The sequence below is a fragment of the Ursus americanus genome, chromosome 27 (assembly GCF_024610735.1).
Source record: "Ursus americanus isolate L20-20 chromosome 27, mUrsAme1.1.p, whole genome shotgun sequence".
NCBI lineage: Eukaryota > Metazoa > Chordata > Mammalia > Carnivora > Ursidae > Ursus > Ursus americanus.
Window position 1 is genome coordinate 23,939,890 of NC_142153.1, and position 15,677 is coordinate 23,955,566.

The window sequence follows — 15,677 nt, forward strand, 5'->3', positions numbered from 1 at the left end:
AAGCTCCTATGGCTGATGAAGGTATTTGTTGGTGATGACCTTCCAGAACTTAATGGTATCTAGGACGCCATCTTCATGGCCTGAATGTGTGTGTCTCCCCCCAAATCCATATGTTGAAGTTCTAACTCCCAATATGGCTGTATTTGAACCTGGGGCTTATAAGGTTAAAAGAAGTCATAAGGGTGGGGTCCTTAATAATGTCCTTAGAAGAAAAGACACCAGAGGGGCACCTGGCCTGCTCAGTAAAGCATGCACCTCTTAACCTTGAGGTCATGAATTCAAGCCCCGCATTGGGTGTGGAGCCTACTTAAAAAAACAAATCCAAGCAAGGACACGGGGGAACTCTCTCTCCGCCTGCACACAGAGGAAAGGTCATGTGAGGGCCCCGCAAGAAGGTGGCCATCTGCAAGCCAGGAAGAGAGCTCTTCCCAGAAACCCGATTGGCTGTCACCTTCATCTGGAACTTCCAGCCTCCAGAACTGAGAGAAAATAAATATCAACTGTCTAAGCCGGTCTGTGCTCTTCTGTTCTGGTTGCCCATCCTAAGACATGGTCTATTTTGTAACATGCACAATTATTGTGCCAAGAAAGTTGATGCTATGCCATAAAACTGTAAGATGTACCCCAATTCCCGTGATGTTAAAACGTGAAATGTTAAGAAAAAAAGTTGAAATACGGTATTTTAGAAAAATAGTTTTTAAAGAACATAAATTATGAAGATGACAGTAACGACTGAAGTTTTTTAACAGCTTTTTCCTCAGAAAGGCCAATAGTCTGCTTCAGTCAGCCGATCTCTGTTTTATGGCCTCCTAAACTGTTAGAAAATGAGATGCAGCAGCACTCATGTGTGAGAAAACCAGAGCCAAAAATGGGCAAAGAGATATAAAACCAAAGCTTAAAGTTGTATTGTTTGCATTGGGAACCTAATTCGATTTCCCCAGAAAGCCTGAGATGTTGACCAAACAGCGCTTTATCAGGCTAACTCTGCTCCTACTTTGCTAAGAAAATGCAAATTCCTTCAGTCTCCCTCCTCGCCACTCCAGGTCTCGTACATCCCTTTTCCTCCCCAGGACTGTCAGATGCCTGTCAAAGGCTAGCATCTCTGTTGACCTCATCTTTCCTGGCCTTTGGCCAATCCTTTCTCTCCATCTGCAGCCTCTCACCCAACGACCCCCTCTCCTCTCCTGAGACAGGAACAGAAAACCACACACCAGTACAAGCCATTCTCAGCCCCCCCATCCGCCCGCTAGCTTTAGATCCCCCTTTTCCTCCTTTCTAAGAGGTTCCTCTCTCAACCTGCTGCAGCCCGTGTGCTCTCGAACACCACTCTGTCTCGGCAGTCCCTCCGGTTTTCCTGCCGTGGGCTTCGAACACTAGCTCTTACAGCAACATCAGGGTTTTGAGGAAAACTGCAGTTAAACTGCACGGGCTGGCCACTCTGCTGGCAGCTCTGGGACGGACACGGCCCAGAATGTACCCTTCCTGAAGCCGTTGGCCAACCAGCAAGCAGGAAGCCTCGCCCAGCTAACGCGCAGCCCAAGTGCAGGACCCCCGATGCTGAGCAAGGCAGAGAGGCGGTGGGCGCGGGGCCCAAGGGCCGAGGGAAGAGCGGCATGCCCAGGTGGGGCCGACGTCAGCTGTGTGGGAAGAGGTTTAAGTTCTATGTCATAGTAGGTGCCAACTAATGCCATTGGTGCCACTCATAAACACCTGAGAGCCAACTACTAAAGAAAACGATATAAGCTTCTTGAGGACTACGGACTAGAATCCACATGTACGATTCTACAAGCCCAGAGGCCCAGCAAACCACTCTGTGGTCCAGTTTAAATAAACGGATCCAGGAAAACCGGAGGTACTCGGTCCCAGCTTTCTAAAGCAGCTGTTGCACAGTGTTCAACAGCCTGTAGAAATGCTTTCGTGGTGACTATTCACCTACAATAAAAATTCCTGCGTCAAAACAGAACATAGTTTTTCCTCCATTGTTTTATTGGCCAAGCATTCTTTGATGTCCTGTTTTCACGGATGAATCCTAATACCCAGAGCACCAGGAATCATTCAAAACACCAAACCGTGTGGTTGAAAGTTTACAAGCGGACAGCTGAGTCAATAGGGCCTACCTAGACTACAGCACAGAGAGCCAGCACAAGTGGTGGGATTTCTAGTAGTTTCTGCGTTTTCAAGATTCACGACCATTGTAAGGTGGTATGCTGCACATAAAACCATCAGTTTTATGCCAGAATATATCATCTCAATGGGAATTAAAAGCTTCTGGATGCACAGACTGCTAGTATGTTTCAAAAGGCTCAGATTGTCACGAGTAGGACAGATTATCAGACAAAAGATCATAAATTACTGTGGGGGAAAAAAAACCACAAAAAACCTAAATATATCCAGCTCAACATTCTGCTTGCAGGTTTCTACATATCCTGCATACATCTGGGTGTGCATGTGTGTCTGTATAGCTTTCCTGAGCTGTATGGCCTAGCCCACCTGGCCAGAGCTCTGTAGGAGGGACGGCATTCCTTGCGAGAAAAACCAGAAAGAGCTAGGTCTGCATTTCTAAGGCTCCAGAGCTTCCCGCAGAGGAGAGCCGGCAGGGAGAATCCCAGCAGGGTCTGCAGTGGGAAAACTTGAGGGCAGGCAGTGGGCGGGACCTGGGAACAGCTGGGCCGCTTCAGGACCCGCATCTTCTCTGATTTCCGGTGTGTGGGTGGATTCTGTGCACCCAGATCCAAGTCTTGAACTGATAAGGAAAGGAAGTAGTTTGCTCAGAAGTCTGACTGCGTGCGTCCTCCGCACCTGCTAAGAGCTTGGGTGAACAGTCTGGACCCAAGGTACAGAGTAGCTGGTTAGATGCTCCAGCTGGGAATAGAGACAGGCACCGCTCTCAATATTCGCTTCATTGACTTGGAGCCCCGTTCCCTGCACTTGACATATGACCACCCGGACCCCTGCAGGTGACATTTTCTACATCTTCTACCCTAGCACCAGGTGAAGTAGTGTATTCATTTTTTTAAGACATGGTTTATTCAATTTTTAACCAACATCTTGCATTGGTTAAAACTGTTATTGTTAACAAATGTCAGTAGTTTATATTAGGGTTCACTCTTGTACTGTTCTGTGGGTTTTGTCAAATATAAGATGTCTCGTGTCCATAATTACAGTATCATTCAGAATAGTTTCATTGCCCTGAAAGTCCTCTGTCCCCCCATTATTGATCTTCTACCCCCCCCCAAATACCTGGCAGTCTCTGGCCTTTTTACTGTCTCAATCCAGACTCATACTACACTTTCCAGAATGTCCTATATTTGGAAATATACAGTATTTAGCCTTTTCAGACTGGTTTCTTTTACTGAGCAATATTTAAGATTCCTTCATGTCTTTTCATGGCTTAATAGATATTTTCATCATTGAAGATGATTTTATTGTATGGATATACCACAGGTTATCTGTTCACCTACTGAAAGACATGTCGGTTATTTGCAATTTGGGGGGCGTTTACATTATAAATATCCATGTGCAGGTTTTCATGTGGACTTGCCTGTTAGTATTTCAGTCCCCACGGATACAGGTGCAGCCTGGTGAAAACAGAATTGTGGGCACTGTTCATTCTGGAAAGCTGTAAGATACGCACTTCGGGTCTGTTTTTCTCAAAGCTCCTTAGTACCTGTTGGGCTGTCGGCTACCATTTCTGATTGGCAGATTAACCTCTGCAGGTGTATTTGCTGAAGCTTGGCTCTTACTGATGACCAAAAGTTTATCAAGTTCCCTCAAGGCTGCAGTTACAGATGAATTAGTTTCTTTATTGACTCCAGAGAGGGCTGACATCTGCCACAGAGACTTAGGGAGGGAAATGTGGCAATTCCTTGTTTGTTCCAGACCTGTCAACATTCCTTTCCAGGTCTATAAATCCCTGGTGGAAATGAAAGTGCTTAAAATTTCAGATGAAGAGTTATACTTTGATGCTCCCATTTCCATGAAGGGATTATCTAAGTTGAGATCAGATGTACCAATGCTCTTGACATGGACTTTCTCATATCTACTTCTACAGCCAAAAGAAAGACATTTTTCTCAGTATTTGGAAGGTCCACATTCCCCTGTAGCCTGTCTTTCATCTCAGCTTCCAAATCAACAGATGGCAGTTGGTTCTGTTGCCTGTTTCCAGGAAGTTCATGGTCGCCTGTGTTACAAAGATGTTCTAGGTCACCTGGAGCCTCCTGTTGTTCAGTCCCTGCTGTTGATTTCCTGGTTCTTTATGCTGCTGAAGGTCATTCGCTTGACTCAGATTCTGATGTTCTAAATGCCAGCCGTTTTCACTTAGAAACATCCGTGATCAATGCATCGTGGTAGCGGAGACGAAAAACTAGCTTCTTTTCTTATGTGCAGATGGAATTTGAACCCCAGGTATTTTTTTCAGCAGGCTGTCGCTTTAAATTATCTGCAACGACTGATTTTTCTGATGAATTCCGTAGAGGCATAGCCAGACTTCAGTCTGACAGAGTACTGTACTGAAGAAGTATGACCAGAAAAATCCTGGAAAGGAAAAGAATGTTCTTTTCCCTCTATCTTTAATTTCTTCATCTAAAAACCAATATTGTGGGTATATGCCCAAAAGGATGGCAAGAAAGGGCTCACAGAGATGTTTGCACACCCACGTTCAAGGCGGTGTTATTCACAATAGCCAAAGGTGCAGGCAACTCAAGGTCCATCTACGAATGAGTAGATGAACAAAATGTGGAAATACACACGGTGGAAAAAGAGTCATCATTAAAAAGAAAGGAAACTGATACAAGCTACAGCATGGATAAAACCTGAGGACATTAATGCTAAGTGAAATAAGCCAGTCACAAAAGGACAGATAGTTTATTACTCCACTAATGTAACGTACCTAGAGTAGTCAAACTCAGAGACAGGAAGTAGAAGGGTGGTTGCCAGGAGCGAAGGGGAGAGCTGAACGGGGACTTACTGTTTAATAGGTACAGTTTCAGCAAGGCAAGATGATAAAAATTCTGGAGTTGAATGATGATGGCTGCACAACAGTATGAATATATTTAATGCTACTGAACTGTATACTTCAAATGGTTTAAATCTAAGTTTTATGTATATACTTACTGTAGTTCTCAAGAAATCAATATTGCAGCTAATGCAATAATATTACACAATCAGCACCTTAATCTTGGGTGACCATAAATCCTGGTTTGCTGGCCTCAGTCCCCATTTCTGCCTCTTTTCCTGGGGCAATCATTAATAGTGCCCCTTTCACTTTTAAAAGTATCCCAGATTGAACAACACATCATTCTGGTCACCCTCGATCTGTTTCATAATTGCATAAATCATTGCATTGACATTTTCTATTTGCAGATGTCTTAACATTCAGAATGTGCCTCCATTTTCTCAAGTTACTCTAATTATAAATTCGATGTCCTATAGAATGTTATGGGTTCTAGTTTTTTGTTTTTTGTTTTAAACTTAAAATGATACCCATTTATTAGCTCACAGTTCTGTAGGTCCAAAGTGTGGAACAACATGGCTGAGTTTCCTGCTTAGGATATGACAAAGCTAAAATCAAGATAGTGGCCAGGCTGAGCTGTCATCCAGAGGCCCTGGGAGAAAATCTACTTCCAAGCCCATTTTGGGGATTGAATTCCATTTCTTGTGGTCATAGGATGGAAGTACTGGATAGGACTGAGGTCCCCCTTTCCTTGCTGCCACCTTAACATTTTTTAAAGATAACAGACTACCTTCTGGAGAGCGTAGGTGGCTCAACTGGTTAAGCGGATGCCTTCAGCTCAGGTCATGATCCCAGGGTCCTGGGATGGAGCCCTGCATCCACATCCAGACTCCCTGCTCAATGGGGAGTCTGCTTCTCCCTCTCCCCTGCTCATGCTTTCTCGTGCATTCTCTCTCTTAAATTAATAAAATCTTTTTAAAAAATTAAGATAACAGGGGCGCCTGGGTGGCACAGCGGTTAAGCGTCTGCCTTTGGCTCAGGGCATGATCCTGGCGTTATGGGATCGAGCCCCACATCAGGCTCCTCCTCTATGAGCCTGCTTCTTCCTCTCCCACTCCCCCTGCTTGTGTTCCCTCTCTCGCTGGCTGTCTCTATCTCTGTCGAATAAATAAATAAAATCTTAAAAAAAAAATTAAGATAACAGACTAGTTTCTGAATGTTAACTAAAGATCCAAAAGCAGTCCTCTTTTCTTACAAACTCATTATTTCTTTAAATGCTAAAACCCTCTGACTTGTGACAAGCTCACTTCAGTTTCTGTAGGTTAAAGGGAGCAGATAAAAAGCCCAGTCCAAGACAGTTGACATTTTTTTTTTACCAGTCTTGGCTGCCTTTTTGTTGTTTTGCTGTTGTTAAAAATATCAGTAGATATTCCTTGAAGTCAGAAATGTATCTGACTTACCCACCATAAGCCTTTATTACTGTCTCCCCCAGAGTATCAGTCTCTCAGAGGCAGAGCCGTTTAGCACCCAGCACCAGTCCTGGTACAGAAGAGGTTCTTACCATCCACATCTTGAGTAGGTGACTAAAACAATCATTCAGTGATGTTCAAATACTAGTCTTGCTTGATTGTCCTCAAATTTTGCGTTAAAAAATAAGCCAAAAAGCCATGCTTTCTCTACCCACCTCCTGCTTCAGTTTAGCCCGTCAACGATCTCCCCAGGAGTGAGCTCAGATTTGGATGTTCTTCTACCTTATAGCACACTTGGAAAATTGAGAGATTTTGATTTTCAATCCATAAAAGGAGTGTGTCCTACAACTTAATCTGCAAATAAGCTCCATATAGCCAAAGATAAGAACTCATCCCCCTTATAACCCAGTGGGAAGGAAATCCAGGTTTTTCTCGTGAACGGTTACTAAAATATGAATGAAAGAGAAAAACTGTGGGAAGGGGGAATCAGAGATCATCATGTGTTACTGTAACATGGATTAATACTATTTATTTTCCCTTACAATTAATCAAGTAATAGTGTAATATTAGATTCCAACAGTCCCCTCCTGAGAATACACAGTAAGTGGGGCTTAGGAGGGGGCTCAGGATGGAAGACAGTGGATTTGTCTTGAAGCTGCCAAAGCACGATGTTCAATTCTGGTAGCTTGGGGTGAAGTGGCTGAGTTTTGGTGTCACCACTGGACTTGAAAGAACACGTTCCTATGATAGGGTGGTTTACCCCAGGCGGCATTTGTAAATCTGCATTTAAAGGCTTTCATCACCTACCACAGAAGATATCTGAACGGAGTGTCGCCTTTTGAGACAGAAAACTCAATTAAAAATAGATATATGTCATAGACTGACAAATTCACTAAGTTACTCCATTTGTTCCAGCTACTCTGCTCTCATTTTCTAGCTCTAAATATCAGAGGCAAATATAAAATGACTTCATTCAATAATCAAGATGCATTCCTAGAGGCACTAATGGAATTTCTGACTGCCGATAAATGATAATTTATTACGTAACGATAGTAGAGATGCAATCATATTTACTTAGCAGCTTGCAAAAACAGAATCTGACAAGCACCAGGGTATGAAGTAAGTGATTAGAGTCCATACTCCTATTTTAATCTCTAATTAACAGGTCATTTCTATCTTTGTAATCCTTAAAAAAAGAAAAAAAGCACCATTCACGTTATAGATTAAAGAAAGATTTCAGTAGAAACACAGATACATAGATAACATCTACTGAAAGAGCCAGCCTGCCAGGAGCTATCTCTTTTATCAGACACTGCCTTCTTCCTTTGTATTGCTATGCATTAAACGTCGGCTATCTGGGACTTTGGTGGGGAGGACTTTTTCAGAAATCAATTCTCCTGGTATTTGACTTGGATTACTAAATCGAAACAAAGGTAAATTATTTCACATTCAAACACAACCACATGCAGAGGTAGGTGCTTGGTAATTTTTAGTTATTTATTTGCTTGATGCTTTTTCCAGCAATTTCGACTGCAATGACTATAATATCCATCTGTTTGAAATGGAAATTGGTTAGCAACTGGATCCTTTTTGGATTCTTACAATATATCATCTACCTGCTTTAAATGAAATATGCTAGCTAAGGCTCTGATGAAATATGTTTTAGATATATGTAGGACGTGATGGGGGTGTCACTCCGCATTCTTTCCCATCTACTTCAAGGGTGCATTCCTCCATCCCGGAGGCTGGAAAGGTGTAAACTACATTTCCCAGAGTTCCTTGCAGCTAGGGTTCTGGGCACAGATCAAGCTCTCATTGAGATGACCTGGGTGAGAAGGGAGGGAGAGGGTATATAAAAAAGAGATGTCTGCTAGTTTGTTTTCGTTGTTGGCAGCTATGTTCAGTCACTGGCTCCCTGGCTGGATGGCACTTTGGAGCAGCTTCTCTGATCACTGCGCTCTTGATTGTCAGCAGCTCCTGTGGTGGCCCTGATTCCCAGCCTCCACACCGTGGCAATGATGGCAGCAGCCCAAGGGGCCCAGTTCAGCTGTGCTGCCTGGGTGTCACCTAGAGCTCAGCCTGGATCCTCTTCTCTCCTTTCAGTGACAGCCTTTTCTTCCAACATTATTGTGAGTGCCTACTTCCCATATGAAACCCCTTTCTGCTTCCAGGAGCTACGATAGTTTCTGTTATCCGCGGCCTCCCTGATCCAGGGAAGAAGGGAGAGATGAGGGCATTCAGGGCACAAGGCAGCAGGTCTGCTGCCTGGGGAGAAGTGCAAGAAGGAAAAAGTTTGTGTCCATCTGACACCTACGGTTATCCATGAAGAACAGGAAGAAGGTCAAGGGCCATACCATCCAGAACTACCCAGATGAAGCCAACACTGTAGGGCCTGAGGTTAAAGCCAGAGCGTAATTATAAAGGCTAAGAAATAATGATGGGGGCTCCTAGAGAGAGAGAAAAAGAAATAGGAAGGAAAAAATGACAAAGGAGGGAGAGAAGAAGGAAAAAGAAGGAAAAAAGGGAACAGGGAATAACAGTGAATAAAGCCATGCATATGGTGAAGAGAATCCGATGCCAAATTCTTCGCTGAGCTTGCCCGGATAGTGTTGCAGAGCAATCGCCAAGATGCACACTGCTACCGCCCGGCAGGCCCACGTCGCAGCTTCTCAGAGCCGGGCGCAGGCTTCTCACATGCACACTAGGAGGGCGTCCCATGGGCGAAATGCGAGCCAATCAGTCGTGACAGCTCTTGAACAGATATACAGATTCAAACTGGATCGATACACATATTTTGTATATTTCCAGGTCTCCCGTATACACATATAGGACAAATAAATTCGTATATACGTAAATAGGATGGCTGGAAATATGTAAAATAGGTATGTTAAACAGAAATCTATTAGATTTTTAAAAAAGAAATGAATCCCAATGGTTTTAAAGTCAGATGCTTAGTAATGCAAAGAGCTGACAAACTAGTCAATTAGGTTTGGTTCTGATCAGCTTAAAAAAATGATTGTAAGTCTCCTTTTTATAATTCAGTAGAGTAGTCTGAAAGCCTAAGGTAAGATGTTTACACAGAACAATTAAGAGTTCTACCGAGACTGTAAACCTTGCTAGAAAAGAAAATGTGTCTCACAGCAGAGGCCTAAGGTTCCAGCCTCATTCACAACATTGCCCCTTCTTCAAAGATACCCGCCCTCTCCCCGGCCTGCCCCTACAGCACCTGCCTGTGCAGAGTCTCTGCAGGGGCTGTTCCTCACATATTAAAGGCTCTTTCTTCCCCTGAGAAAGGACCTTCCTTCACAATCCCAACACCACTACTGCAAGCAAGCATTCCTGACATCCCTCCCATCTTCAGTCACATTCCCTGTTTCTGCCCTTGATGTTTTTCCTGCCTCGCACTGAGCACAAGGATAATTACAGGTTCGCCTCTGTATGACCAGCAGGCATGTGTTCCACGGGCGCTAGGTCTGTGTTTCTTGCTATTGCTTCCTGAAGGCTTAGCGTGGTGCCTTAGGTGCCTAGGCAATGCTGAATGATTGAGAAGCTGAGGGAATGTTATTGCTGCCTCATCCCCAAAGTCCAGATACCCCATTGCAAAATACATAACTGCCCCTGGGGAAACTAGGAATTGTTATCATTTTATGAGGGCCATACTTCTAATGGCATTAACAGAAACAAGCCAATTACATGTTTAAATTCTATTTCAGAATTTCACTCAGTCATCTCTCCCTCCCCTTACCATCTCATCATCATTTCCAAAAAAAAACCCACCACAGGTAACTTCTTTAACCCTCGATAAGCCAAAGGCCTACCTCGGGTGGAGGATATGCAAGTTTGACGGGGTGAGCCTCTAGCTCCCAAGGGACACTAACTCCTAGGAGTCTAGTGTATACTCTAGTGTATACTCTGAGAGCATACTAAGTGTACGAGGACAGGAGAATGACCCATTTACCCGAACATTCAGTGCCACCGTCAACTACACAGCAACCCCTCCATAGCCCCCAGGAGATGACATTTAACTCAACACATTTCTCCTTGTACGACTGCTCACAATGGGCTGACACCATACCGGGTGTTAGAGACAGATTATTCCATGTGCTTCTCACAGCCACATAGGGAAGTCTCATGATGGCCACTTCACTGGTGAGGAAATGGCTCAGAGATGGGATTCACTCCAGGTGACCCAGTGCAGACTCTAAATTCCTTCTCTTTAGTGGTTAGAAGTTTGCCTGGATGGGGAGTAAGTACCCAAAGTGAATGATGTCAACTCCTGGATACCTCTCAGCTAGGGGCTTGAGACTATGTACTCTCTTATGACATCAAGAGAAGAAAATCACAAAAGCTGAAGGACATACAGTAGGCCATGTATAACTTGCAGACCTTCCAGGGACCAAACAAGACCAGAAATAGGCTCCATTTTTATTTCTTCAGTCTGTTCCTTTTTTTTCTTTTTAAGATTGATTGATTGATTGATTTAGAGAGACTGTGAGTAAGGGGAGGGACAGAGGGAGAGAATCTTAAAGCAGACTCCTTGCTGAGTGTGGAGCCCTACCCAGGGCTCGATCTCATAACCGTGAGATCATGACCTGAACAGAAACTTAAGAGTCGGCAGCTTAACTGACTGAGCCACCCAGGCACCCCCAATCTGTTCTTAAATAAATTCCTGCAGCATATTAATACTTTCATGCCAGTTTTCTCAGAGTGCTTTCTTATTTACCTGTAAGTAGAAAGGTAAGATTGCCCAGACCAGGGCTGACAGCTTCAACAATGCATCATACCAAGAGCTAAATCACAATGAGAGCTTGACTCAATTTCTATTTAAAATACACATCAGAACATCACTGTGCAGTAAACACAAAGACTTAGTTGCATGTTTCTCTCAACATTAAGGTCCTGTATATCGCCAAGCTGGTCTGGTCCTTTGTGCCTTCTTCAAAGCAGGGATAGAGCTTTCATCATAATGTTTTTCAAATTTTGGATATTAGTTCTCTAAAGGTGCATAAGAATTAGTTACAGTGACATGCCTATAAGTATTCCCATAGCCACCTGCCAAAAATACTATAAGCATTAATACCTTCTTTGGTGTCCTCTTAACCCCCAGTAAGATTTGGCTTTAGAAAACCCACATAAACAGAGACTGAAGCTTGATTGGGAAAGCACCTCTGCCTCTCCCATTTGCAAACAGAATTAACCATGCATAGTATTGTCAATTTCATATCCTGCCGCTAAGTAAAACTTTATTACAACCTTGAACTATCTTGGTGATTTGGATATATTAACACACACACAAAAGGACAAATTATTTCCAAAGAACATCATTACAGCAATTGAACCTTTCTAGAGATAGGCTTTCTTTCGAATTAAAAGAAGATCCTATAGAGAGCTCCCTTCTCAAATCTGACCAAATGCATTAATAAAGCAGTAGCCCCTGGAGCAACCGGCTTCCTTAGTGAGGAGATGCTTTCCAACTTGTCAAGGGTCTCCTTTAGAAGTTACGTGCAATCAGTGGCCATCAGGGAGTCACTTTCATTCCTCTCAAATGATCCTCCCTTCTGAGCTCCCCTAAAGATCCTTCACCAGCACTGGAGAGTCCTTTACACTGCATTTTCATTCAGGCATCAAGGACAGAAAAACCTAGTCCTATCCCTTCTCTAAACTTCAGACCAAATTAACCATTCATTAGCCAGTAGTGTCAAGGATTCCATATGCTAATCAGTCCCATGACTGATATTACATGTAACCGCTGAAAGGAAGAGTTAAATGTCAATCGTTGCACGTAAAATTGTTAATAACCTAAACCTCAAAACGATACAGATATTTTCTAGCTCTTTGCCCACACGAAATGTTCAATATACTTTTAAGATTCACGCATACCAACTGATAGAAAGCTTTGCCCGTAGATGTTTACAGCCTTTGCCTCTTTCTGCATAAAGCGTTTGTATGCTTAACGATATTACCACAAAGAACCCAGGTAATACCATGAGATACACCTATGGCAAATATCATGCAAATCCTACCATCTCGTTTTGAGATTACTTCTTAAACTGTATTTTTTGTCGTCAGCTTTTGACTATTTCAATAAGTTCTTTCAGATCACCTAAAAAATATTGACAAACTTTCTGGTTTTAACTTAGTTCACTGCCTCCTGCTAGTTAAAAATCAATTCCCAAGTGGTAGCTTCTAAAGGGAGAGATACACGTGTATTCTATGAAAATACAAATTCATTTTCACCTTTAAGACACTAAACATGTCCCCTGCAGCTATTAAGTTCTGATTTATCCGGTGTTAACATCTGAAACACATCCCGCAATCCCCTAAGGCATGGCAGGCTCGCCTGTTTTGATCACGTCTAAGTTTTCAAGGTAAACAGGTCACTCTCGGCGACTGGAAAGACAGAGAAGAGCACGAACTCACCTAGGCGGTCAGACCCCGGGCGCGGGGACCCGAGCGCGCGAAGCGACCTGTCGCGCCCCCTCCTCCCTGGGTGCTGGGGGAGGGCGGGCGCAGGGCCGGCAAAACTAGGGTGGGAATGAGGCCCGCCGCTCCCCTCTGCAGACCATTGTCAGCACCACGGTCGCCGGGGCTGTCTGCACGGTATGGGGGCGGGAGACTCTACGGAACCGAATAGTTGCCAACGCTCTCCCGGAGCCCGGGAGGAAGAGCTGCTTTTGCATAAGAGCCGGGGGCCGTACCAGGTGTAACTTCCACCCCTTGACCTATTTTAGAGTGTGAGAGCGAAAGCAATCGGGCAAAACAGACGGAGCGCGCGCCGGGGAGCGGGGCGCCGGGACGCGCGTGCCCGAGTGGGAGCGCGCGCCCGCCGTGCCGGGGCTTCCAAAGATAAGTTACAGCGAGGGCCCCGGAGGCCTCCCGGGCCGCGGCTCGGTGAGCGGAGCTCGGGGCTGGCCCCTCCGCCCGGTCCTCCCGCCGCGGCCCGGGGCCAGGCTTTGCCCGCCCTCCCCCGCTCGCGGCCCGCGCGGGAAGCGCTGTTGCCAGGGCTCGGGGGCCTCCGGGCGGGCGCGACGACAGCAGCTGGGTGACCGCCCGCGGCTTCGGGCGCGCGATTCCCCGCCCCCATCGCCCTCCCCGCCTCCCCGACCCGCCCTCACCTCTCCGGAGGCGGCGCTTGCGCTCCGGCGGTCCAGGGACCAAGGCCCGCGGCGCCCCCAGGCCGGGACCGCTGACGGCCTCGGAGGGGCGGGGGGCGCGGAGCTGAGCCGGGGGAGTGTCGCCTCCCTGCCCGGTGGCCTGGGAACGCCCCGCCCGAACGTGCTCGGGAAGTGAGGCTCTGCGGCTCCCGCCCGGCCTGGGGATGGGGGTGACCTTCCTGCCTTCTTCCCAGGCTCTTCTCTGTCTTTCCCGGCGTGGCCCGTCCTGTGTGGCAGAGGACGCCGCCGAGGCGAGTGCACCTGGCCGGCCCGGAGCACAGCAACGCAGTACCTGGGCTGACAACAACGTGACGCTTGAGCGCGTCTTTTCTGCTTTGATTCTTGCAAACACCTACTTCCACGGAGATGATCCCATTGGGTTTATGAGATAATCGAAAATCAGACGGATTAAGTCCAAGATGCCAATGCTGGAGTCCCCAGATCTTTTCACCGAAACAGGGTGCTGCTTAACTGTTAAAAGAGTTTTGCAAAACCAGCCCCCATCAAAATAGCATCTATCAGAAGGAGGGATGGAATTTAGCTTAGAAGTTTGTGCTAAAATGGGGACACATCGCCCCCCAGCCCCCATGCACACCCTCTTGCTTCTGTAACAATAGGGTTTAACTACGTTCTGCCAGGTCCTTAGCGTGATAATCGTCAACCCCTATTGTAAACAACTCAGTAATCATCAGAGCCCTGTGTACTTAAAAAAAAAATGCACGTGCCCAATATTGAAAAATTAATATATTTAGTAATTGCTCTTTTGCCCTTTTGTGTATGAAGCTGATGCTCCCGATTCCAAGTAGGAGGGAGAGAACTTCATGTTGAGCTGTTTTCCAGGCGTGGTTTTTTGTGGGGACCCTACTATAGGGCTTGCATAGACACTGGTGTATTTAAGATGCTACTAAAAGGGCGGTGGAGATCAGCATACATAGTGTGTGATTCGGAAATAATTTGCCAGTGCAACAGTATATTGGGGTAGGGAAGGGAAGCTTTGCTTGGGCATCTTCTTCACCACGCCCAGGGTAATCAATCAAATCGACATTTCCTTTTTCTGTGGAACTCTGCCTTTTGCATTTAAAAGGGGAAACAAACAAACAAACAAAAATCATGAGCCTGATTTTACATGTTCTTCTTGAGCTGGATGCCAGCCTGCTAATGTGTCACTGCACATTTTTGTTTCTATTCAATGGGGCTACAAATGCAGTATGTCCTTGGGTGCAAGATATACACTGGATACTGTGATGTCCCTTGCCATCTTCTAGCAGTGCGGCAGGGAACAAAGCACACCTCAATTAGTATAGTGACTTGCACATAGTAGATGCCTAATAAATATTTGTCAGGTGAATGGGGTCTCAACAGAATGTAATGAATACAAAAGTGGCCCATTTTCAGTTCTGCGGGAGAGCATGAGGGAAATCAGTTACAGGTGACATGGTCAGGGAAGGCATCCTGGAGGTGGTGACAGGTGCAGGATTTTGATATGAAGAATCGGCTAAGGAATGGAAGTAAGAAAGACTGTTTGCTATGTTTTTGAGATATGGCAGAGGTAAAAGTTCTTAACATTTTCTAAGTAATAGGCTCATATTAAAATCTGAGAGAAGCTTCGGAACGTTCCTATATAAAAAAACAAATGTAAAAAGATTTGCATACATTTTCTGGGATTTCACAAACTGGCTAAAGCAGATCTGTGGAATCCCTAGAGGTCTGTGGACTTGAGTTGCAATTTTCTTATTGGGAGGCAGAGAGAAAAATAAAGAAATTATTCTATTTGAGGCCATCATAAGAGACATTTCCATGGCCACCAACAGAATTTGGGTACTGAGGGAATAGAAAGAAAAGTGTGCTATAAAGGAAATTTGTACAATAGAGAAGTATGGCACTCCCTCTCTTGAAGCTAGGACATAGCATTTGTATTCTTTTTGTACCTGAGAATTTCACTTTCATCTCTCAACAAAAAGATAAACGAAAATTGGCCATTGCCAATGCTGGGTGGGTACATGGCGGGGGGGATGGGCCAGTATTGTATTACCTCCTTATTTGTGATGTTGGACATTTTTCATGAAAAAATTTTTGATTCATTTTTACTCTCTAGTAGACATA

At 45.0% G+C, this 15,677-nt stretch overlaps 1 protein-coding gene and 1 pseudogene across 3 annotated transcripts in view; both read right to left on the reverse strand.

Moving 5' to 3' along the window:
• Window positions 1–13,675, reverse strand: part of TRMT9B (tRNA methyltransferase 9B (putative)) — a 62,021-nt gene extending 48,346 nt beyond the window's left edge. Inside the window, exon 1 of one of the 3 annotated variants that reach the window (XM_087856464.1) lies at window positions 13,536–13,675. The gene's annotated coding sequence lies outside the window, so the exon portion shown is untranslated. Of the gene's footprint in view, window positions 1–12,657; window positions 13,428–13,535 lie in introns of those variants that run through there. The other 2 variants (XM_045810857.2, XM_087856463.1) reach the window with 2 other exon arrangements.
• LOC148107639 (regulatory solute carrier protein family 1 member 1-like) lies at window positions 1,267–13,504 on the reverse strand (annotated as a pseudogene).
• Window positions 13,676–15,677: the final 2,002 nt, after the last annotated feature.